At 49.4% G+C, this 24197-nt stretch overlaps 1 long non-coding RNA gene across 2 annotated transcripts in view; it reads right to left on the bottom strand.

The window, feature by feature from the left end:
* The window catches only part of LOC133236323 (uncharacterized), a 31277-nt gene extending 7397 nt beyond the window's left edge, over positions 1-23880 (bottom strand). Inside the window, exons 1-2 of one of the 2 annotated variants that reach the window (XR_009732838.1) lie at positions 23601-23880; positions 9474-9552 (exon numbers count right to left, since the gene is read on the bottom strand). This is a non-coding gene — a long non-coding RNA (uncharacterized LOC133236323). The remainder of the gene's footprint in view (positions 1-9473; positions 9553-23600) is intronic. The other variant, XR_009732837.1, reaches the window with a different exon arrangement.
* Positions 23881-24197: the final 317 nt, after the last annotated feature.

The raw sequence follows: 24197 nt of genomic DNA, 5'->3' as shown, positions 1-24197 counted from the left end.
TTCTGTTGGGGGAGGGAGCAAAGAAAGGAAAGAAAGAAAAGGAAGAAATCACACGATGCCTGCCAAAGATGACTAGGGCTTAGTTCCTGCTTTAGCCTCTCTTTGGAGCAACTGTGTCAGCAGGCAGTCACTGAGTTGTCTGTAACGTAGTTTCCTTCAGGGAAATCCTAGGGGGGGTAAAAAGAAGAAGCAAGTGCCCCCGACCTCTTTGCAAGAAGGGTCCCTTCTCTCCTCCTCCAGTGACGCCCTGGTCTGGACTGGAAGTCTGACCCATGACCCAGGCCCCCCAGGAATGTTCACAAAGATAAAGCCAGTTAATGACTGGCCCCCTAAGAGGAGTCGCCCCACCGTCTTGCCTGCCTTCCCAGACCCAGAAGTGCAGGGCAGGCCATGGGGAGTGGAGGAGACTTCCCCTCAGCTTCCAGGAGCAGCCTGGCCTAACATCCTCGAGATAATTAGTGAAGCAGACAATTAGTCAAGGGGTATCTGTGTCAGGAGGACATGGGACCGATTCCTGGAAGCCTGAGGGTGCGGGGGGTGGGGATGGGCTGGGGGCGGGTGTGGGAGTGGGCAGACACAGCACACTCAAGTTTCATCTGCCCCGTTGATTGGAATTTCACTTGGGATTTCGTTTGAAAAAGGCTCCACTGCTAAAGAAGTATGAAAATCCCTTCACTGGCCAGAGGACCCGAAAGAGGCCCAAGGCCATCTGAATGAAGTCATCCACATCTCTTGACTCACAGCTCAGCCTCCCGGCCGCCTCTCCACAGGCCACTTGAACACTTCATCAGGACCCAGCACTGAGCCAGGCACCTTGGGGTGCATGGGACTTCTGCCACCTGGAGAGCCAGGCAATGCCCGGGAAGGGTGCTGGCCCTAGGTGTGCATCTGGAGCAGGTCAGCTTCTGGGCCTAGGGCTCATTGTCAGCTCCCCCTCCCCACAGAGAGAGGCTGAGCACGCCCTCATTCCAGGTAGTGCCCTCCAGAGGGCGCTGCTTGTGTGAACCATGCCCCACTGGGGTCCCCTGGAGAGATGGCTCTTTGCACACATCCCTATCTGCCAGCCCCCTCGTTCAGACTCAGCTCCTTCCAGAACACAGGTGGAAGCATCAGGAAAAGTGAAGCAGGGTACACTGCAGGCTGCTATGCCCGCTCCAGCTTCCCCGAGTCCCAAGACCCGGCCCTGGTCAGCTCCAGCTTTGGGGCACCAGCCCTCACCCCCTTCCGCACCCCCCCCACCACTGAGGCTGACTGCCAAAGTAGCTAACACCCATGACAGCCCAGGCACAGCTTACATGGAGCTGGGGGCAGGTGCTGAGCCAAGTGTAAATCCCTCAGTTTCTGGATGGTGGGGAGGTCCAGAGGACGAAGGAAGGGACTGGGGTGGCCAGAGAGGCATACGGGGATCTCAGGGGCTGGAACAGCAGCTGTTCACCAATCAGGTGGCCGTGCCGGCCTGTACCAGCTGAACGTCTGCCCTGCCCCAGTCCCCTCTCAACCCTAGGCTGGAATGTGTAGTTCCCAGCCGAGGAGGCCTGTCTGGGGCCATGGTGAGAATGCCTCCATATATCCTCCACTCCCGGGAAGACCAGGGCACGACTCCCCGCACGCTCCATCAACAAGTGTAGCCCACGTAGCAGAGACCCCACTGCTCACAGGTTCTAGCTATGGTTGAAAAATGGGCAGGTACCCCAGCCAGGATTCCCAAGTGCCCAGATCATGGACGATTACAAGTAGTCAGAGCATTTTCCTTCCCTTCTGGTCTCTCTTCCCTTGACTATCTCACCCCACCTCATCTCTTTCTCTCCCACCTCTTTCTACTGCCTCCCATCATCCCAGGGGACTTCCTGACCAATCCTGTTGGCCAAGTGCTCCTCCAGCCTGTCAGAAACCTCAGCTTCTCTGAGACCATCCCCCGGGGAGGTGACCACTCCCCACTCCCCACTCACTGTTGGGGGTGGGGGGCAGGCAGGGCAGTGGGGGACTCGCTAGGGGAAAAGATGGTCTTCACATGTCCCCCTGCCCTCCAGGGACTAGGGGACAACCTGTAGAAGGGACAGCTCTGAGGAGATGGGACGTGCCCTTGCCCACCAGGCACCAGGGGTGTTGGGGTGGCAATCCTAGAGAAAGGAACAAGCACAGAGACGGTGGCCAAACCCCCTCCGCCAGGCGCTCAGTGTGACCTGTGCTTTCAGAGAGGACAGGGGTGGCCACTGTGAGTCTGCCCTGCCCCAGCCCCTCACCATTGCCCTGGGGAGCTGACCCACCCCCCACTCCGTGACCCTCTCCCCACCACGCGTCTGCCAGTCTCTTCCTCTCCATCGCTCCTCAGATCTCCAGGCTGAAGGCTGAAGGGACTGAAAAACCACGTGTGCACTCCAGCACACACACGCACACACACACACACACACCGCCACCACCGCCCATGACAGGGCCCCACAGAGAGGAGAGGAGTGTTCCCAGAAATGCAGCTGCTCCAGAGCCGAGCCGATCTGGGTCACGGCGCCCTTCCCACAGGGGCTTCGGGGAGGCCGGGCGTCCCCTGAGCGGCCCCTCAGTACGGCCGCCGCAGGAGTTACCTTGAAAGTCCCTCACACAGAGTGTCTCTGAGGCCCTGCAGTTCGCACTGCTGCTTCCTGAGCAGACCTCCTCAGAGACGCCTGTGTGGGGCCGCGACGGGGGGTCCGGACCCCTGAGTTCACAACCAGAAACTATCACAGTCTGGCTGTGTGACCTGGAGCGCACCTCTGACTTCAACGTATTCTCTGTAGAGTGAAGATGCAGACTGGTTTCTGACGCCTGTTAGGGCTTCCAGTCCAGGGGTGTAGGGGAGGCGGAAGAAGGGGTCAGGGTGAGAGCTATGGATACTCAGGCCTGTGGCCTGGCAGACTGGAAGAGATGCAGGGAGAACCAGGGAGCTCCACTCCGGCACCACCTCTTAGAGGTCACAGAAGGGCTCCCCAGGTGGTGCAGTGGGAAAGAAACCCACCTGCCAACAAAGGAGACGCAAGAGACGCAGGTTCAATTCCTGGGTCAGGAAGACCCCCTGGAATAGGAAATGGCAACCCGCTCCAGTATTCCTGCCTGAGAAATCCCCTGGACAGAGGATCCTGGTGGGCTACAGTCCCTGGGGTCACAAAGAGTCGGACACAACTGAGCATGCACGCATGAAGATCACAAGAACATAATGTGTGGGAGACAGCGAAGGGCCAACTCTGCAGTCTGCGATCTGAGCAACAGCCTGGGTTTGCCTGTTGCCATTGACCAGAACAGCTGGGACTGCAGCAAGAAGGATCTGAGTTAGACATGCTGGGGCCTACCAAATTCCTCTTCTCTAGAGGGAATTTAGGATGAGAGCCTCAGGAGGTCTATCTTGAGACTTCTCACTGATTGGTAGCCTGGGTGAAATGCCAGGAAGTGGGAGAGAAGGGGAGAGACAAGAGGAGAGGAAGACAAGGTGTTAGCTCCCATCCCCTCCCAACCTTTTAGGAGAGGAGCTGGGTGGGGTGCCCGTGCCTCCGGTCTTGGAGCTGAAGTGGAGGAAGGAATTTGTCAGGGGTGTGGTGGAGCTGAGCACAGGGCAGCAGGGAATGGAATGACAAGGCTGTCAAGTGGCGAAGCAAGTGTTTGTGGGAAACAGAGAGAAAGCCCCTTCTCTGGTGGGAGGGGGTGAGAGGGAGCCTCAGCCCGGGGCTCCCTGCCCAGGCACCCCAGCCTTACTCCAGGCTCACAGAATCTCACTGGGGCAGAGCCTGCCCCTCCGCTGTGACTGCGGCTGGGGCAGGGGAGCCCAGAGCCACTGTTTGAGAAACAGAGTGACACCCGTGCAGCCTGGGCCCAGGTACTAGGGAGGGAAAGGCTGGGGGTGTCCACAGGGCAGACTGAGCACAAGGGGCCCTCCTTCCCCCGAGACTGCAGGACACTCAGGCCGGCTCTGCCTTTTCTCTGGGCGTCATGCCCACCCCTCCCCTGGGGGCAGCTGGGCAGGCTCTAGGAGAAGATCTACCCTTGCTCTCCTCCTGGCCCGGCCCTCGGGCAGGTGGGAAAATTCTGAGACTCATTCCAAAGTCCCTCCGTCTCTGTCCCATACCTGGCATCTCTGGTCTCCTGAGGGGATGGAGGCTGAAAAACCACCCATGAAGTCCATTTTTTCCCTCTATCCATTTTCTTTTTTTGCTGCAATGAGGGCCAGGTAAGGAGAAGTTTGAGCAAGGCTGCGCGGCCGGGCCCTGCAAATACCTCAGCCAAATAATGAACAATCCGAGGTGAGGCCAGGGCATGTGGATGGTGGCCAGGTGAGCAGATGAGCACAGATGCAGTGCATGTGTGTTTCAAGGAGGCTGGTCAGCCATCCAGCCCCCTCTGGAGGTCCAGGTCCCCAGCACCTGATCTTCCAGCCTGGAAAGATTTATTAAAGTAATTCCATACCTCTGTCCAGCCCACCCCCACCCTCCCAGGCTTTCTCCACATCACCGTCCTCCTTCTTCTCTGTCTCTTCCACCCGAGCAGGAGGAGTTGAAGATTTCCCCCCACCACCACCACCTTCCCAGGTCTCTCCCTACAAAGTCACCTGGGGACACACCACGCACACCTGGTGGACCTCACCCCACCTCCCCTCCTGGCCTAAGGCTCTTCTGGAGATTCCTGGTTGCCAGAGAACAGGGACACAGGTGTCCCCCATGCACCCCAGGGCTGGCAGAGGCAGCCTCCAGCTTCATTGAAGCTGCCCACGGGGAAGGTGAGAAGTGGAGCAGGGCTATCCTGATGAGCTGGCTGGGTGCTGACTAGGGAGCCCCATCTCTGGCTGTCTCTGACCCAGACAGAAGTGGGGGGCCCTGAACCCCCTTCTACCTGAGCCGGCAGCGAAACCCCACTGGGTACTTCCAGCAGCAGGCTTCAGATGAAGCTGTGGTCTGACTGCGGACACCTTCCAGACGTCCTTGGAAACCCAGGACCCCCTCCTCAACCAGAACCCCTCCTGAGTGCCTCACCCACCCTGAGCCTCTAGAGGGCGAGGGAGAGCAGCGCTGGACTTCCCGCCCTTGGGGCATACCCCGGTGGCCCTTGGCACAGGCCCCTGGGACCAACCAGCTGTCCCCACTCCCCTGCCCCTGGGGGAAAGGGGCCCACGCTAAAGGCCGGGCAGCCACACTCGCCATCTAGGGGCAGGAGAGTGTGGGCCAGGTCTGGGAGGGGCGCTGCTCAGAGGACTCGGGCACAAGCAGGCTGTGGGGGTTGCTGAAGAAGGATGAGTATAATCAGAGGGAAGATTATCTGGGACCAATCCGAGATTATTCTGCTATGCATCTGGGAACGGAAAGGAGAGCTGTGCCCTGGGCCCTGGGAATTTCTGGTTATTCCCTGATGTGGGAATAATGAGGGGCTTCTTGGCCCCCAGAGCAAAGCTGCAAAGCTCCCCCACCCTCCCCAGGGTCAGAACTAGAGTGAGGCAACAAGGGCACGGTTTAAGGAGGGCTCATTGTCAAGTGCAGGGCCGGCCCTGCCCGTAAAGTCTGCACCCTCGTTCCCCTCATCTTAGCCCCAGCCCTGCCCTCTGGGTTGACTGTCCTGGGGACTAAAGCCACAGGCATATGGGAGGCAGAAGTGGGGTGGGAAAGCAGAAGGGTCCCTTTTTCACACTGGATCCCTCAAAGGAAAGAGCTAACCCCCAACTCAGCGAGAGGGGAGGGGATGAGGACGAACACAGCTGTTTGTTAACTGAGCCTAGGTCCCTGTGTTTATCTGTCTGTGTCACTGTCTGCATGTATATTTGTGCATCCGGATTGTGGGTCTGCCAATTTTTAGCTGTGAGTCCTTGGGCAAGTTACCCAACTTCTCTAAAGTTCTGTTTCCTTGAAAACTTGTAATAATAATACCCATGCCACAGGGTTATAGTAAGAACTGAATGAGAAAATATATGCAAAGGATGAAGCATAAGCACCTGGCCTGCACACAGTAGACACTAAACGAATGGTGATTACTACTCCCCTTGTCAATGACATTATTGTGTATGTGGCTTCAGCTTACGTTGCAGCCTTATTTCCCACTGTCGCCCTGTGTATAGGTCCCATTCCAGCCAAGCAAGTCTTCTGATGGCCCCAAACATACACATTGCTTGTTTCTTCCTCCTGGTCTATGCTCCATCAGTTGAAAATGCTTCTCTTAAAACAAGACTTTCAGAACCACTTTTGTTCCGTGGTCTCCCCAAAGCTCTTACAGCATGAACTGTCTATGCCTCTCATGCCAGCCTCATTGTGCTGTTCAATGCAGTTAGCTCTCTGGGGTGTGTGTGTAAGTATGAACTCTCTCCAAGCACACTTATACAGGAGGGGCTGCACTCTACAGTGGTCTGTATCTCCCCGACCCGAGCCCAAGGACTAATACAAGCCTGTAGGTGCAGGGAGCCACGCGTAGGCTCTTTGTGAGTGATGACGATGATACTGGTAAAGACTGCCTTTGACTGCATTCCTACTGCGTGCCTTACATGAGCTAATTAATCCCCGTAAATTATCACTGTAAAACTACAGTTTGGAGAGTTTAAGTAACTTGCGCAAGGTCAAACCGCAAATAAACAACAGGACTGGGATTTAAACTGTCTGGCCCCAAAACCTGCACTCTTAAGAGTGCAAACCACTATGGTTTGAATAAAAGAATGAACTGAAAACCAGAATTTCCTTTTCATACTCTAAGAAGGAAATAACAGGAAAGCAAAATGATATCAAAACTTCAGTCAAATGCTTTCAGGGTTTCAAACCAGAGTCCAGTGGAGTGGGTGGGGGGGTCCTGATCCCACACCATTCAGAGTGAGGCCAGAGACCTCAGATGTTGCCTTACTCACTATGGTTCTAGGAAAGAAAAAAAAAAATAGCAAATGAAGTTGAAAAAATATTCATCCCAGAAAAATCATTTACCTTGATCACCAGAATATTCAAGTTGATCCTAGTTCTATTTTGTCTGTAGGAGAAACTTAACTTTGCCTTTGTTGATCATCAATTTAGCACCTTTTTTATAATTAAATGGGCAACATTGGCCAGTCAGCAAATATTACATGGAGTAATCACCAGAAAACCTTTCACTGACTGGTTTTCACACATACCCCCATGGGTCCCCAGCTGTTATAGTAAAATTTGGTCATGGCTCTGTTCTCTTTTGCCATCTTCCTTTTGTCGTTCCGGGGCTGGAACACCTTGGAATGTCTACGCTACATTCCTCTCCTTCTGACTCAGTTTTCTTACCTAGAAAATGGGGATAGGGCTTTCCTGGCAGTAGGGTGGTGGAGAGTCCACCTGGCAATGCGGGAGACATGGGTTCCATCACTGATCAAGGAGGATTCCACATGCCACAGAGCAGCTGGGCCCTTGCTCTTGCGCCGCAATTACTGAGCCTGTGCTCCAGGGCCTGGGAGCCGCAACTACTGAAGCCCATGCAGCCTGGAGCCTGTGCTAGGCAGCAAGAGAAGGCACCACAGTGAGAAGCCCGAGCCCGGCAGCCAGCGGGTAGCCCCTGCTCTCCAAAACTAGAGAAAAGCCCTCGCAGCAATGAAGACCCAGCACAGCCAAAAATAAAAAAAGAAAGAATCTATTTTAAAAAAGAAAATGGAGACAATAACACTACCAATTCCACAGAACTATGGCAAGAACCTAATGAGGTGGCATGTATACATAAAGCACAGGGGTGACTTCCCTGGCGGTCCAGGGGTTAAGAATCCACCTGTCAGTGCAGGAGACTAAGATCCCACGTGCCACAAAGCAACTGTGCCCTCGCTCCACAACTACTGAGCCTGTGCCACAACTAAGCCCTGATACAGCCAAATAAATAAATAAATATTTTTAAAAATAAAGCACAGGGGTTGGCATGGAGTGAGTGCTTATAAACATGTCAGGCTATGGTGGTGTCATTCTGAGCAGGGTAGAGGTTCCCGGTTGCCAACCCCACTCTGGCCACAGGGAAGCAGCTTCTCCCAGCGCTTCTTCCCTCCTGTCTACTAGGATGTGTTCCCGGAAAGCTGCCTTCTGCACTCTCTTAGCCAGCCAGTCACACCTCAGCCACCCAAAGACTTAGAATCATCTTTGAACCCTGAGACCTCTTCCTGTCCAACTTTGTTTTTTCTGACTTGGAAGGCAAAACCTTCTGCCACCTACACAGCTTGCCCCAAATCGTATTTGCTTCCAGCAAACCATTTGCTTCCAGACTACCTGCAAAATCCTATATATCCCCAAAATGGAGCTTTACACACCTTGGCCAAAAAATCAAGTTTGCTCAAAACACTGTGGACTCTATTTCTTTTTGTGAATTGACCTCAGACTTCATTGTACACCAAACAAGGAAATCAACCTCATAATTTGGTGCCACACCTTGTCTTGAACCAAAAAAAAAAAAAAAGGTGTTGTTATTACCTGTTCAGTCTGCTCACTCTTCTGGGTCACACATCTTGGCATTAAATAACTTTTGGCTATTTCCACATAGTATTCAGTTCCCAAAGATGAAATCCTGATATCATCGAGGAAAATTTTGAACGGAATAAAGGTTCTGAAGCCACTTCATTTCCTCATTTGCTGATACATAAATTCAGTAAATATTTCTTGATACTTTCTTACATGCCAACCCCTGGATGAAATACTATGGTAAAACAGACTGACACAATTTCTGTCCTCTTGGAATGTACAAGTTAACTCCTGAGCAGAACATACATGGCCTATGATTATGTGGAACTGGTAATAATGAAAAAGCCTCTAATAATGAATTAAAGGAACTTCTAGGAAAAGATGCCAGCCTGAACACCTGCACCCACTTTTGCTCTTTCCTGAAACTCCACTAAATCAAAGTGAAAGGCTTTCTAAACTTTTCTTTCATGATTTTGCTTCTTAAGGAATATACCCACAAGGACAGGAAGGATGGGAGAGAACAGCAACAAAATTTTGGAAGCTAGAAAGCAGGTGGAAGAAGAGTAAAGAATATGAAACAGGTGGTGATGAAAACCATTACCACCTAACCTGTATCCCAGAATCTCCCAAAGGCGCAGGAACTGGTGACACCAGTTACCCGGAGAAGTGAGCGTGAAGTGGATTGAGTGAATAACGAGGACTGGGAATGTGTTTTTTAAAAGCAGTCAGAGGGACTTCCCTGGTGCTCTAGTGGTTAAGACTCCAAGCTCCCAATGCAGAGGACCTAGGTTTGATCCCTGGTGGGAACTACACCCAGGATGCCGCAACTAAGGAGTTTGCATGCCATAATTAAGACCCGACCCAGGACAGTCAAATAAATATTTTTTAAAATAATAAATGAAATAATTAATTAATTAATTTAAAACAATCAGATTCTTTCCCTACTGAATATAGCCAGTCAAAGGATTGAAGCGGTTGCCTGATGAGAGAAAACAGGTCTCTGACAAGGAAATTCCAGGAAACACTGAAGGAAGGAGTACCTCACTGAAAATGTTCACACAGTGGATGCTGAGACCTGGGTCCTCTTACCCGCTGAAATTCCCAGAACACTGGCCATTGTCCTCCAGGATGGAACCTGAAGGGTGTACCTCTGGGAAATCTGAACAACCTGAAAGGAAGAAGAGACCAAGGATACTAACATCAGAGGCTTCAAAATGAAATATTCCAGCCAGATCACCCTAGTGTGAGGCTCACAGACCACAGGCCACACACAGTCATGCATACATACACACAGAAGAACTTCCAACCAGCTTTTCAGACCCTTATATTTAAAAATAAGCAGACAACCAAGGCTTGTGGCACATCTGAGGAAAGCTATGACTTGGAGGAAGCTGAGCCTATGTAGCAAGAAGAAAGCTTAAAAATAACATTATCATTATATCCTGAGCATGATAAGGAAAAAATACTGCAAAAATGAAACAAAAATAGAATAGTGTTTTCTAAAAAGAGAACATGAGAGAGGTTTTAAAAATCAAACATGTCATAGCAGATAAAAAACAAACTCAGTAGAGGTTTAGAAAACAAAGCTAAGGAAATGTGTATAAGGTGGAGGGAATATAACAAAAGGATGGAAAATTTTGAATGACTGTGCAATAAAATTGGGGGACAAGATCAGGCAATAATAACCAAATAACAGGAGAACAACCAAATAGCTGGAGAAACAGAGAAACTAAGGGCAAGACATCATTAATGACATGCTCTAAGAAAGAACTGAAGAACTTCTGAGATCCCAGTGCAATGGAGAATCATTTTTTTAAGTATTATTTCAAATTTCAATTTCCAATTGTTCATTATTAATATATAGAAATACAATTGATTTTGTATATCTGTCTCGTATCTTGCAACCTTACCAAATCCACTTATTAGTTCTAGCAGCTTCTTTGTATATTCCATCAGAGTTTCTACATGGATAATCATGTTGTCAGCAAATAATGACAATTTTACTTCATCCTTTCCCATCTGAATGCCTTGTATTTATTTTTATTGGCTTATTGTACTGTTAGAACCTCTGGTACAATGTGGAATAGAAGCAGTAAGAGTAAACATACTTGTCTTATTACTGATCTTAGAGGAAAAAAGCATTCAATCTTTCACTGTCACAGGTTTTTGTCTGTACAGGCTCTTTATCAGGTTGTGGAAGTTCTTTTCTAGTCCTGGTTTGCTGAAATTCTTTTATCAGTAATGGTTATTGAATCTTGTCAAATGCTTTTTCTACATATATTAAAATGGTCATTTTTTTTTCTTTTTTAATTAGGTAGTACAATGAATTACATTAATTTTTTTTTAATTTTACCAATCTTCATTCCTAGGATAAATCTCACTTGGTCATGATGTGTTAGCATATCTAGAAAGATAGAGTTAAATTAGATTTACAAAAGTTTTGGTAATAATTTCTGCATCAACACTCATGAGGGATACTGGTCTATAACTTTGCATTCTTGTAATATCTTTGTCTGGTTTTGATATCAGAGTAATGTTGGCTTCATAGAATGAGTTGAGATTTCCCTCCTTTATAATTTTCTAGAAAACTTGTGTAGAATTGATATTTTCTTCTTCCTTAAATGTTTGGCAAAGTTTATCAGTAAAGTCATCTGGGCCTGGAGTCTTTTTTTGTGGGAGAGGTTTCAACAACAAATCCAATTTTTAAAAAAGTTGATGTAGGTCTATTCGGATTATCTGTTTCTTCTTGAGTAAACTTCTATAGTTTGTGTCTTCAAGGAATTTATTTACTTTATCTAAGTTATGGAAATTATTAGAGTAAAACTATTTATAATATTTTCTTATTATCTTTTAAGTGTCTGTAAAATCTATAGAAGTAACCCCTTTAATTCTTGATACTGGTAATCTATGTCTTTTCTCTTTTTTTCTGCTCAATCTGACTAGATGTTTATTCATTTCATTGATCTTAAAAATGGTTTTTGGTTTCATTGATCTTCTCCAATCTTCTATAATGTTTTCTGCTTCATTAATTTTTCTCTGATATTTATTATTTCCTTTCTTCTGCTACTTTGTGCTTAATCTGCTCTAGTTAAAATTTTTTAAGTTTGGGAATTCCCTGATCATCCAGAGGTTTAGACTTAATGCTTTCACTGCCGTCACCCAGGTTCAGTCCCTGGTCAGGGAACTAAGATCCTGAAACTGTGAAGCACATGCAGAAAAAAAGTAAAATAAAAGTTTTTAAAGTCATTAAAAATTTTAAACTGTAAAACAAGGACTTCCTTGGTAATCCAGTGGCTAAGACTCCATACTCCCGATGCATGGAGCCCAGGTTGGATTCCCTGGTCAGGAAACTAGATCCCACACACACTACAACTAAGAGTTTGCATGCTGCAACTGAAAGGTTCCACGTGCTACAATATAGATGGAAGCGCCCATGTGCCGCAACTAGGAGCCTGCACTGCCAAATCAATTAATTAATTAATTTAAAAAAATGTTTAAAACAAAAATAACACAAGAACAAGTTTTCATCTGTTTTGTGCTCTGGAATAAAATTTCCATTTCAAAAGCTCTCAAGAGGTACGAAAACACATCCAATCATTCATACAACAAATATTGAGTCCCTGAAAGTGTTGAACACTATTCTAGCTGCTGGAGATAGAAGAGCAAATAAAACAAAGTTAACACCCTCAGTGAACTGGCTTCTAGTTGAAGGACACAAGGCGATGCCTAAGTAGGCAGATACATGTATAAGATGTCAGGCAGTAACAAATGCTGAGCAGAAAAATAAAACAAGATGACAGGGGACAGAAACTGAGCAGGCTGAACGGAACTATTTCTATTTCAAACGGGCTCAGCAAACAGCCAGCTTTGAACAGAGACATGGAGGAAGTGCGGGAGGCCACAGAATCTCTGAGAGAGCAGCAAGCCTGAAGTACCCGAAGTTGGAACTTGCTTCTTTTTGAGAGAAAGTGAGAATGTCTAAATGGCTGGGGAGAGAGGAAGCTAGGGGGTCAGAGCACGTGAAGTCTAATTGGTGCTGTAGAAACTTCGTATTTAATTCCGAGTGTGGTAGGGAAAACTCTGGGATAGCCTCCCAGGATTCCTCACCTGCTGTGCACACCCTCTGTGCAATCACAGGACGGGTCTCACTCCTGCGATTAGGTTCTATCACATGGCACGGCTGACTCTTGAAATGAGAGGCTGTCCCAGGGAGCCGGACCTAGTCACATGAATCTTTTTCTAAATTTTATTTTTATTGGAGTATAGTTGATTTACAGTGTTGTGTTAGTTTTTGCTCTACAGCAAAGTGAATCAGGTATACACACACACACACACACACACATATATATACTCGTTTTTTAGATCCTTTCCCACACAGGTCATTACAGAGTATTGAGTAGAGTTCTGTGTGCTATACAGTAGGTTCTTATTAGTTATCTATTTTATATATCAGTAGTGTGTATATGCCTGGAGGATGACATGGCGATCCACTTTAGTATTCTTGCCTGGAGAATCCCCATGGACAGAGGAGCCTGGCGGGCTACAGTCCATGGGGTCGCAAAGAGTAGGACACAACTGAGCGACTAAGTGCACACACACAGTGTATATAAGTCAGGCTTCCCCAAGTTTCATTAGTGGTAAATAACCCATCTGTCAATGCAGGAGACATAAGAGATGTGGATTCGACCCCTGGGTCAGGATGATCCCCTGGAGGAGGGTACAGCAACCCACTCCTGTATTCTTGCCTGGAGAATCCCATGGACAGAGGAGTCTGGTGAGCTCCATAATGTTGCAGAGTCAGACACAACTGCAGCAACTTAGCACACACATACGTTATATGTTAGCCCCAATCTCCCAATTTATGTCTCCCTCGCTCACCCCTGGGTAACCATAAGTATGTTTCCTACATCTGTGACTCTATTTCTGTTTTGTAAATAGGTTCATTTGCACCTATTTTTTTAAGATTCCATGTATAAGTGCTATCATATGATATTTGTCTTTGACTTACTTCACTCAGTTTGAACATGAACCTTTTAAAAGTAGTTTTCTCAACAATGAAAAACCAACAGCCCGATTCAAAAATGGGCAAAAACTTGAAGAGACATTTCTCCAAAGATATACAAATGGCCTGCTGCTGCTAAGTCGCTTCAGTCATGTCCGACTCTGGGCGACCCCATAGACGGCAGCCCACCAAGCTCCCCTGTCCCTGGGATTCTCCAGGCAAGAACACTGGAGTGGGTTGCCATTTCCTTCTCCAATGCATGAAAGTGAAAAGTGAAAGTGAAGTCGCTCAGTCATGTCCGACTCTTAGAGACCCCATGGACTGCAGTCCACCAGGCTCCTCCGTCCATGGGATTTTCCAGGCAAGAGTACTGGAGTGGGGGGCCATTGCCTTCTCCGATACAAATGGCCTATGAGCATATGAAAAGGTGTTCAACATCACTATTCATTAGGGAAATGTAAATCAAAACTACAGTGAGATACCACTATACATCCATTAGGATGGCTACTTCATAAGAAGTTGGGAGGGAGGTTCTAGAGGGAGGGGACATTTGTATATCTACAGCTGATTCATGTTGATGTTTGGCAGAAACCAACACAATTCTGTAAAGCAATTATGCTTCAATTAAAAAAATAAATTAATTAAAAAAAAACAGAAAATAATAAGTGTTCATGAGGACATAGAGAAATTGAAAGCTTATGCACGGTTGGGGGGAACGTAAAACGATAACAGCCACTGTGGAACACCGTATGGAGATTCCTCAAGAGATTAAAAACAGAATTATTATATGATCCAGAAATTCTATGTCTGGGCATATACCCAAAAGAATTGAAAGCAGGGTCTCAAAGAGATATTTGTATACTGTGTTTATAGCAGCATTATTCACAATAGCTAAAACATAGAAGTAACCAATGTGTCCATCATAGATGAATGGATAAGCAAAATGTGGTATAAACATACAATGCACTATCATTCAGGATATCAGAATCCTTTAATATGCTACAACATGAATGTACCTTGAGAACATTATGCTTAGTAAAATAAGCCAGTCACAAAAAGCCAAGTACTATATGATTCCACGTGTATGTAGGACTTAGAGCAGTCAAAATCATACAGGCAAGGGACTTCCCTGAGGGCCCAGGGGTTAAGACTCTGCCTACAATGCAGGGGGTGCAGGTTCAATCCCTGGTTGGGAACTAAGGTCCTACACGCCATGGGATGTGGTGAAAAAAAAATTTTTTTAATCATAAAAGCAAAAAGTAGAATGGTAGTGGCCAAGGGCCAGGGGGAGGGGAGGACCAGGAATTATTGTTTAATGGGGATACAGTTTCGGTTTTATAAGATGAAAGAATTCTGGAAGCATACAGTGAAGATGTTTACACAACACTGTGAATGTATTTAACACAGCTGAACTGTACAATTGTAAATGCTTAACATGGTAAGTTTTATGTGTAGTGAAGTGCAGTTGCTCAGCTGTGCCCGACTCTTTGCGACCCCATGGATAGTAGCCTGTACCAAGCTCCTCGGTCCATGGGATTTTCGAGGCAAGAGTACTGGAGTGGGTTGCCATTTCCTTCTCCAGGGAATCTTCCCAACCCAGGGATTGAACCCAGGTCTCTCACATTGTAGACAGACGCTTTACCACCTGAGCCACCAGGAAAGTAATCTACCACGATTAAAAAAAAAAAAAATGGGGGAAAAAAGTGGAGCTTTCTTTGGCTGGTCAAAGAAGTCAGAGATTTAAGGCATGAGGCGTTAATGTTCCATTGCTGGCTTCAATATGGAGGGGCCCACATGGCAAGGAATACAGGCAGCTTTTAGGAGCAAAGCACCATCCCTGGTTGACAGCCAGCAAGGAAATGGAATCACAGACCTACAGTGACAAAGAACCAAATTCTGCCAACAATAAGAATGAGACTGAATGTGGATTTTCCCCCAGAGCCTCCAGATAAAATCTCAGTCCAGCCAACACCTTGATTTCAGTCTTGCAATACCCTAAGCAAAGAACCCAGCCAGCCATGCTGGACTCCTGACTTACAGAGCTGTGAGCTAATAATTGGATGTTGCTTTAAGGTATTAAGACTAAATCGGTGGTTGCTTATTAAAGAGCAATAGACAAAAAATACACTCAGTATGAGGAGAAGCCATAGGTACAGGTAATCTTTTTATGAGTTTTATGTCACCCCAGTTAGATAGTAAGCTCCCTGAAGGCATAAGCCCAACAGTCTACGTAAACCCAACGCCCCTCCACAAGACTGGGCCAGATGCCATGTGGACATCCAGGCAGTATTCCACAAATAGCTAAAACATTTTGATCAAAGGCAAGTTTGGGGGGAAAATGTCTAGGTTCTTTTATTTACCACAGTGAAGGACTGATTGATATATGTGCAAGTTCTTTAAGAAGAAGTTGCACTTTATGTATGTATGTTTTGTCCTCTCCTATGGGAAATGACAGGAGAAGGCGATGGCACCCCACTCCAGTACTCTTGGCCTGGAAAATCCCATGGACGGAGGGGCCTGGTGGGCTGCAGTTCATGGGGTTGCTAGGAGTTGGACACGACTGAGCGACTTCACTTTCACTTTTCACTTTCATGCATTGGAGAAGGAAATGGCAACCCACTCCAGTGTTCTTGCCTGGAGAATCCCAGGGACCGGGGAGCCTGGTGGGCTGTCGTCTCTGGGGTTGCACAGAGTCAGACACGACTAAAGCGACTTAGCAGCACAGGAAATGACATCCTCAAATGCAACAGGCTAAAACAGAACTCACCTTCCATCCAAACACAGCTCCTCCACACCTTCCCTTCTGCTGCCAGCAATACCACCATCACCCAGGTATCCAGGCCCTGAACCTCAGACTCACACTCAATTCCTGCCTCTCCCATCTACACTGTAGTTGGAGTCCTGGAGATTCATTTTCCAAAATGCCCCTCTGTAAGTCCCAGACTTGATGTTCTCGCCACTATCTGCATAACTAAGGCCTCTTCTGCTCTCCCCTGCCTTAGGGCAAGGGCTCCCCGAGAACTTAACCATTCCCTCTTCCCTGCTTCAAATCCTCCTTGGCCTGCCACCTGACTAATAACCCTAAGATAACACTTGGCAATGTAAGCCTTTTCTATAAGACTTTCAGAGGCTCTTCATTGGTCACTCAGGTAAGCTGGGTACCCCACACCAAGCTGTGAGCATCTTGAGGGCAAGAGCCATGTGATAAGTTTCTTTGTAGGATCATTGATATGCCATGTCTGTACGAGGCTATTGATGATAATGGTCATGACCATGAGCATTTGGAGGCTTCCTTTTCTTCTAGGTCAGAGAAGACCAGTTTGGGTTATCATTCTCCCACAGTCTAAAGACTTAATCAGAAGCAGAGGAAAGCTATGAAGTGTGTCTACCTTCTCTATAAACTTATATCCCCAAACCCTCCCTGCGCCTTGGAATCCTGGCTAGCATGCAACTCCACCCCAGTTGTTCCTTTATCTATTATCAGCTGTCACATCTTTTGTTCACAATAAGGGGGTTCCCTTCCCAAGGGTGTATGCAATTTGACATAGAGATAGCCCCTTAAAATAAGCAAATGTCATGGACAGAGAAGCCTGGTAGACTACAGTCCATGGGATCACAAAGAGTCGGACACGACTAAGCGACATCAATTTCACTTTCACTTTCTTTCAACTATCAGCTGGTGGGTGGAGTGAGACTTTTGGACTGGGATATAGAGCTTTGCTACCACATCCAAAAACACAGCCTCGCCCGTGCAGCAGGACTGATGTCAATAAAAGTATTGAACACGCATACCCTCCCCCCAACAGCTGGGAATAGAACTAGAGTCTAGGAAAGGGGCAGGATCCAGAGCAGGCTGCTGGGAGAAGTTCCCAATGAGAAGATGGAGAGGAAATCTGTGAGATGTCAAGTGTCCGGAGATCTTAACCAAATAAAAGAAAAGCTCCTCCCATCCTCTCCACCTGAGATCCTTCTCCAATACCCCCAAAGGTCACACTGGGTTGGAGGGCTGGTCACTCAGTCAAGAGGTGCAGGAAAGGCTGCTATGACCTTGGTCATTTTCATGCACCCAACCTCATTACCAACTCCAAAGACAGTTTAAGTCCAACACACCCCAGGAGTGAGTGATGGAGAAGTCATCTTCTGATCCATCAAACTCTCCCTGCTCCAGCTGTCCTGTTCCCGTTATTAAAGCCCACAGAAATGGTTCCCTGTGCAGTCCTTGCCTCCCCATAGTTGCAGTCCACAGCTTCCCGGACCTAGAGAGGGGAAGCCTCTATGTATGTGCGCATGTACAGGGTGGGGGTGGGGATGGGTGAGGGTGACCCAGGAGGATGAAGGACCGGGGAGGATGAGGGGTGTAATGGAAAAGGAGGAAGGGAGGAAGATGTGCGCAGCTTGGGGGGTGGGGTGGCCTCTGGCATCCTGGAGGAGTCTTCCTCCTTAATTGCTTGAGTTCTACAGCTGTCATTGCTAAGGAGAAATTAAAAAGCACCCTGACCTCCGCCCCCACCCCTGCCCCCAACCTCACAAGTGCTTTCTCAGCACGTTGCTCTGGGAGAAGCACCCAGCTGGAGGACGCTACGGAGACCCAGGGACGCCTTGGGCTGATGGCTCTCTGCTCCCTGAGGCGGGGGAGGCAGGAGGACACAGTGAGTAGGGGAGGGGAGAGTGGGCCCCCAGCTTCTCTGCTCAGGCTCTTGTTTCCTGGAGGTCCTGATTATTGTATCTCCCCACAGCTCTTCTGGGACTTGTCAGACCTCAGGTCCAGATTTGGAGGTTGGGAATTAGGGTCCCTGGAACTGTAGTTTGAAGATCTAGACTCAGCTGCCCTGGGCTCAGTGGGCAATTAAACCAGAGAGAAACAAAGAAAGGATGGACCAGGAACCACTGTAAGAAGGATCTCAACTCGCACAAGGGAAGAGCCTCCCAGTTCTCTCTCACATCGCACCCAGAGAAGCATCTTCTCTCTAAGGATAAGAAGCTTCTGCTTAGCATCGCCCATGGGAGTCTGCGTGCTCTACCTGTTGCCTGCCTCCTCTCCCCACCACCCTCATGCAGATCTCAAGGCCAGACACTAACTTATTTGCTCTCGGAATGGAATTCCAGCACCTAGATATGAGACCATCAATTTGGCTCCTTCCTGCCACCCACCCTTCCCCCTCCTCCTGTCAAGGACCACTGGATTTTCACAAGCGAACATTCTGATGTTCTAATGTCTTCCCTTCCCATTTTTCACCCACAGTGCCCCCACCGTTCTGCACAGTGCAGTTAGATAGTGGCATCATCTACCCGGATTATAGACAACGTCCCCCAGTGGATCCTAGCTCTTTCACTTTAAATAATAATGCTGCAATGAACATTGCTGCTCACCTAGTGAAGTGAATACGATTCCTGAATACATTTGCTATTATTCTTTCCAACTTGTGTAGATACTATGGAGATGGTGGCGGTGGTTTAGTCTTGAAGTTGTGTCTGACTCTCGCGACCCCATGGATTGTAGCCTGCTAGGCTCCTCTGTCCATGGGATTTCCCAGGCAAGAATACCAGAGTGGGTTGCTGTTTCCTTCTCCAAGGGATCGTCCTGACCCGGGATCAAACCCACGTCTCCTGCATTGGCAGACAGATTCTTTACTGCTGAGCCACCAGGGAAGCCCACTATGGAGATTAGTGATAGGCGATTTCATTTCAAATTGTTCCTAACTTCATCATAGATTGTTGCCTTCACAGATTTCCTCAAATGGCGGATACCCATCTTACAACAACTGTCCTCGAGAGTTCTGGGGTGTTTTGAAGGGGTTTTTGGTGTTAAATTTGGGTTTTCCAGCTCAAGATGGCTGGGGATCTGCACACAAAGTCAACGAACACATGCAATCCCCGATCACATTAGTATTCCATCCGTTCTGGCAAATCTTACATAAGTCCGTTTTTATGTAAGTCAGAATCCCGTCAAGTCAGAAGATAAACGAAGCAGGTATCTGCCTGGCAGCAATGTAAACACAGGGGAGGACAGAAACCTGCCCAGTGAGGGTGTCACAGCTCCCCTTGCCTGTGAACAAGGGTTATTTCAGAACGAAGGAGCAGAGAGCGTGACACATGCGTTTACACCCCATCAGCCAGCACTCTCTTGCCAAAGCTGCTGGAAAAGCTTGAGTCAGGCTGAGTTTACATAAGTCAGCCTTACGTAAGTTTTTACCTATAAAGACGCTGGAAGGCACAGGGAGAAATGTAAATAGCCAGGATTATGGGTGTGAGTTTAATTTGGGGGACCCGATATTACGAGACCACTTTAAAAATCATGTAAGCATGATCAAGATGAAGCTTGGGCAGAATGCCTACTATGCGTCCAGCCCTGAGGAGGGGTTGTCAGATGATTAAGAGATGTTATGAGATGGTCCCTGCCTTAATGAAGCCTATAATCAAGTTATGGAAAGATCTAGAATCCACTAAAGCAGCTTCCATCTCCCACTTGGCTGGCCCCCCAGGCTCTGGCCACTGTCTGCTCACTCTTAATGCCCCTCCCCCACATTACTCCCTAGCCAAGCCCTCCCCTCATCCTGTCCCCCAGCTTGTCCCCACAGAGGAGTAAACCTCTCCATGTATGGGACATTCCTTGGCATGTCACTGACATTCACAGCAATGGCAATGTCAAAAGGCACCCCTCTCCACGTCCCCCTCCCTCAGCTGCCCTCTTTGCCTCCCCAGTATCTTTGGGGGGGCGGCAGTGTTCCTGACTTCACTCTGTCCCCAGTCACCTCTCCAAACACAGCTCAGGGGGGCTCAGAATGGGAATGAGGGTGGGAGGGGAAGATAGGCCTCCACCATCTGCATGTTCTCAGCAATCAAATCAGTCCTCCCCCAACGCCTATCCCGGGCTGGGGGGGAAGGGTGGGGGGGAGGCGGACAAAGGGGGGCGAGTGCTGAGTCAGGATATTCCTCACATTCCCTCCCTTCTCCTGCGGCCGAATGCCACAAACCCTGCCTCCAAGCGACCTGCCTCCGCGGAGCGGCTGCTCCCGACACTGATCCCAACTCAAGACCAGCCCTCCTCCCGCACACCCAAGCGGGAGGCCACAGGAAGGACGTTGTATGGCCTACTGTCCTCTGGGGCCCTGCTAGGAGGAGGGTGGAGGGAGAAAGAGTCCCCCCCTTTAACCCCGACTCCATTTCCCCCACCCGGCCCCACTCACAGAATCTGCTGCCCCTGGTCAGGGAAGGACAGCGAAGGTGGTGGAGGATGAGAAGGAAGACCCCCTGCAAGGCACACACAGCAGGCCATCTCATGGGGCACAGTCCCCTCTTGAGGGCAATGTATGGAGAGCCTCTGGGGTACAGAAGCAAGCCTGAGGGAAGAAGCCCCAGGAGAGGCTTCCAACTCTGGGGGGGCCCCCCAGTCTGAAGAGAGGTCATGCTTGTCCTCAGGAAGCCCAAAGTTCGATGAGGGAGACTCCCCGCAAGACTCTAGGGAGGAGGCTGTGCTCTCACTAACATATACCAACAAACAAATAAAGACTCAGAAGTTCAAGGGCAAAGCTCTGTGAGTGAGCCTTTTGAGGAAGGGTAAGAAGCACAGAAAAGATCAGCAGGTAAAAACTGGTCTAAATAGCAAAGGAAGGCTTCCTGGAGGAAGAGATTCTGGGGGACAGAAAACATTTCCAGAGGCTCAGAAACGAGCAAGGACGACAAGAGGAGCGGGAGGGCCCAGGACACAGAGAAGACTTTCCGAGGTCCTGAGAACGGGCTTTGGACAGGGAGCAGGGTCCCAGGCTCCATTCCAGAGGGCAGCAGCCAAGGCTCTGCCCCTCTCAGGCCACGGACGCCTCCTCAACACGAGGTGGAGCTCAGCCCCAGGACCCCGAGGGCACCTCCAGCAGGATGTGTGTCGGGCCCTCCTGCTCAGCTCAGTGCTCCGTGTCTAACAAAGGACCTGTGTTTTCCTTTTCACTGGATCCACAGATTATATTTCCGGTCTTGCCCCTCAGCCTGGAAGGTCTATTTCCTTCCCTCCGTCTTCTCTGGTGAAGCCTCAGTAGGGGAGAGAAGGCCAGGATGGCTGCCTGGAGCCTTGCTTCCCAGCTCCTAAAGGCTGCTAGCAGGGAGGAGGCGGGCCCCACCCCCCCCACCACCCCTCAAGGCTGCATGGCCTGAGTACTGGCTCCCGGCACATGCAGGTCCCAGGCCTGACCCTTGGCAGCCAGCAGCAGCCCACTCAGCCCATAAATGGCCTCATCCCTTGGAGGGCCCAGCAGGATCATTTCACAACGTGTGCACTCTACAGAGTCCGTTCTTGGAAAGCTGGGGACGGGACAGCTCAGTCCTGGGTGTGGGAAAGGCCTCAGCCCCTGGGGTCCACACTTGCACGATAAACAACCAAGGGCCGGCTTGGGTAGGAGAGCGGGTGGGGAGAGAGCTTAGCCAGTGTTCTGTGGCTGGGGAGAGATAAGGGTCCCCCCGCAAGAGCTCATCACGCAGCCATTCCTGCTCAAGGGGGTGACTCCAATCAGATGCGGGGCACGGGAAAAGGCTGGGATTGAGGATGTGGGAAACATGTGGAGGGTGGCAGGGGAGGCTGTCATAGCCCAGTGGGCTGAGCGGACCAGTGAGCACCCGCACGGGTTTGGGAGATGAGAACTTGGGCAGTAGGTGCCCTGCCCTTGCACAGCTGGCATCGAACCACCTGAGCTGGGAAACAGAAGCAAAAGAGAAGCCGGGACCCCAGGAGGGTTCAACTCTGTCCTAAGTCTAGTAAGAAACAGGGCAAGGAAGCTGAGCCAGGGGTCAGGCATTCTCAGAGAAGGCTTCCCGAAGAAGGGGCTTGAAACAAACCTCTTTGTGACAAAGGAGAAAGAGTGAGGCTTTACACAGAATAGGGCTGAGACTGTCCTGGCAGAGAGAAGAGCCTTTACAAAGGCCTAGAAGTGCCTGAGAAATGAAGATTCCCCCACCCCACCCGCTTCGGGTGAGAGAGGGGGCGGAGCTGGGCTGATCCATGGAAAAAAAGCCCCTGATGACGGATCAGGGCCAATCCGCCTTTGATGTGCCAGTTCGAATAACTGAGGCCTGGATGCTTCTAAGAGGCAGGGGCCAGGCCGGCCTCCTGGGGGCTGCTGGAGGAGGGGGACTTAGCAGCGTGACCGTCATTGCGCAGGTGCTCAATAAATGTCTTAATGAAGGCACTGATTCACTGATTGATTCACTGATTGATTGATAGGGGTGGCGCTTTTCTGAGAGACTGGCAAGTGCCCCCTTCTAATGCCTCAGTGGAGATTATATAAATACCCTGCAAATTCCACCCATGGGTTAGTGCCTCCTCCAGGTGGCCTCCTCAACTCTCCTGGCTCCTGTACTCAGAGACATCAGCCTCTACAACAGTACAAAATTAGCAAAAAGGATTTCCATGTACATATAAAATTCGCGTACATATAACAGCAATAATAATTAACATTTAGTGATCATTTACTGCATGCCAGTTGCTTTATGTGTCTGACCTCGTAAACCTTGGAACAACCCTTGCAAGTAAACACAACTAGATGCAGGAAAAAATGTGCGTCCAAGAGAAATGTTTTTAAATTTCTTTTGGTTCTCTGACACACATTTTTCACATTTTAACATCTCTGAAATCAGGATTGCCCTGCAATCAATAACAAGAAGGCACTGTGTCAGAGTTTAATTAGCAGTGTTCTTTTCTTCTTAACGGTGCGTAATTTGTTTGTCTTGCTTTTGATGAAATATAGTTGATTACGTCCATGGTCTACATAACTGACCACCTGCCCTTTTCAGTCAAGAGCGAATGAGAATCAGCACTGTTTCTTGGTTTCCAAGTCTGCTTTCTGGGCTTTCGTCTCGACTCATCAGCCTGGGGGCTGCCTGAGGACAGGCTGATTTTTCTCCCCAGAGCTCCCAGCAGCCCTCAGCCCAGCACCCCCAGCTAGGGAGGCCCCTCAGACATGGCGGGGCAGAGCATGATGAGTGGGCACAGAGAATCCTGGACCTTCCAACCAAACCCTTTTTAGGCAGCATAGAAAGAAGAGCCCCAGAAAGCTGATCTCAGCAGATCCCTGAAGGAATGGAGGTGAAAGGGAAGGAACAAGATTGCCCCACACATCTCCAGGAAGCTCTGGGCCGTTAGAAACCACGCAGGCCGGCACCAGGCCATCCAAACCAGGAGCCAATTGCAAAGGCTGGCCCCGGCCTCCTCCAGCCCTTGCTCTGCTTACCTGCCAAAGTGTGTTCCTTGGCCTTCCCCTCTGCCCTGAGGCTGGATCGGAGGGAAAGCAAGAGAGGAAGGGACCAGCCCCGTTGGAGAGCCGAGGAAACCGAGGCCCCAGGGACCCCAACCTGGCTCTGCACCAGCAAAGGTGCTGACTGGTGCCTGTGCCCGCCCTCCAGGCTCTCCTCAGTGGGGGATCTCCGGGAGGCAAGGGGCGAGGGGAAGGGAGAAGTATCTCTTGCCAGGGACTCTCCCACTTGGTCAGAGCAGTGCCACCACCTCCTCCTCTTTCCCTCTCTTCCCAGGACTCCTCCCCTCAGAGGCCCATCTTCTCTGTCCTCCACTTCCCAGAAGCTCCATCCCCGGGATGCTGGTGGCCCTCAGATGCCCATTGACCGCCGGGTCAGGTGCCCAAGCCCAGCCTGGTTGGTGGGGGTGGGTGAAGGGAAGAGAAATCACTGCTTGTCCCCTTCCCTTCAGACCTGGGGATGGAGGCCTCTGAATCTGCAGCAGGGCTGGAGGATTAGAGTCTTTAATGAGGACCAGGGACTGCCGGGGTTAGGGAGGGGGGCTTTCATCCTGGCCTGGGTGGGGGAGGGGAGCC

This window comes from Bos javanicus, chromosome 23 (genome assembly GCF_032452875.1).
Source record: "Bos javanicus breed banteng chromosome 23, ARS-OSU_banteng_1.0, whole genome shotgun sequence".
NCBI classification, from domain to species: domain Eukaryota; kingdom Metazoa; phylum Chordata; class Mammalia; order Artiodactyla; family Bovidae; genus Bos; species Bos javanicus.
This window is presented reverse-complemented; position numbering and strand designations above follow the sequence as displayed.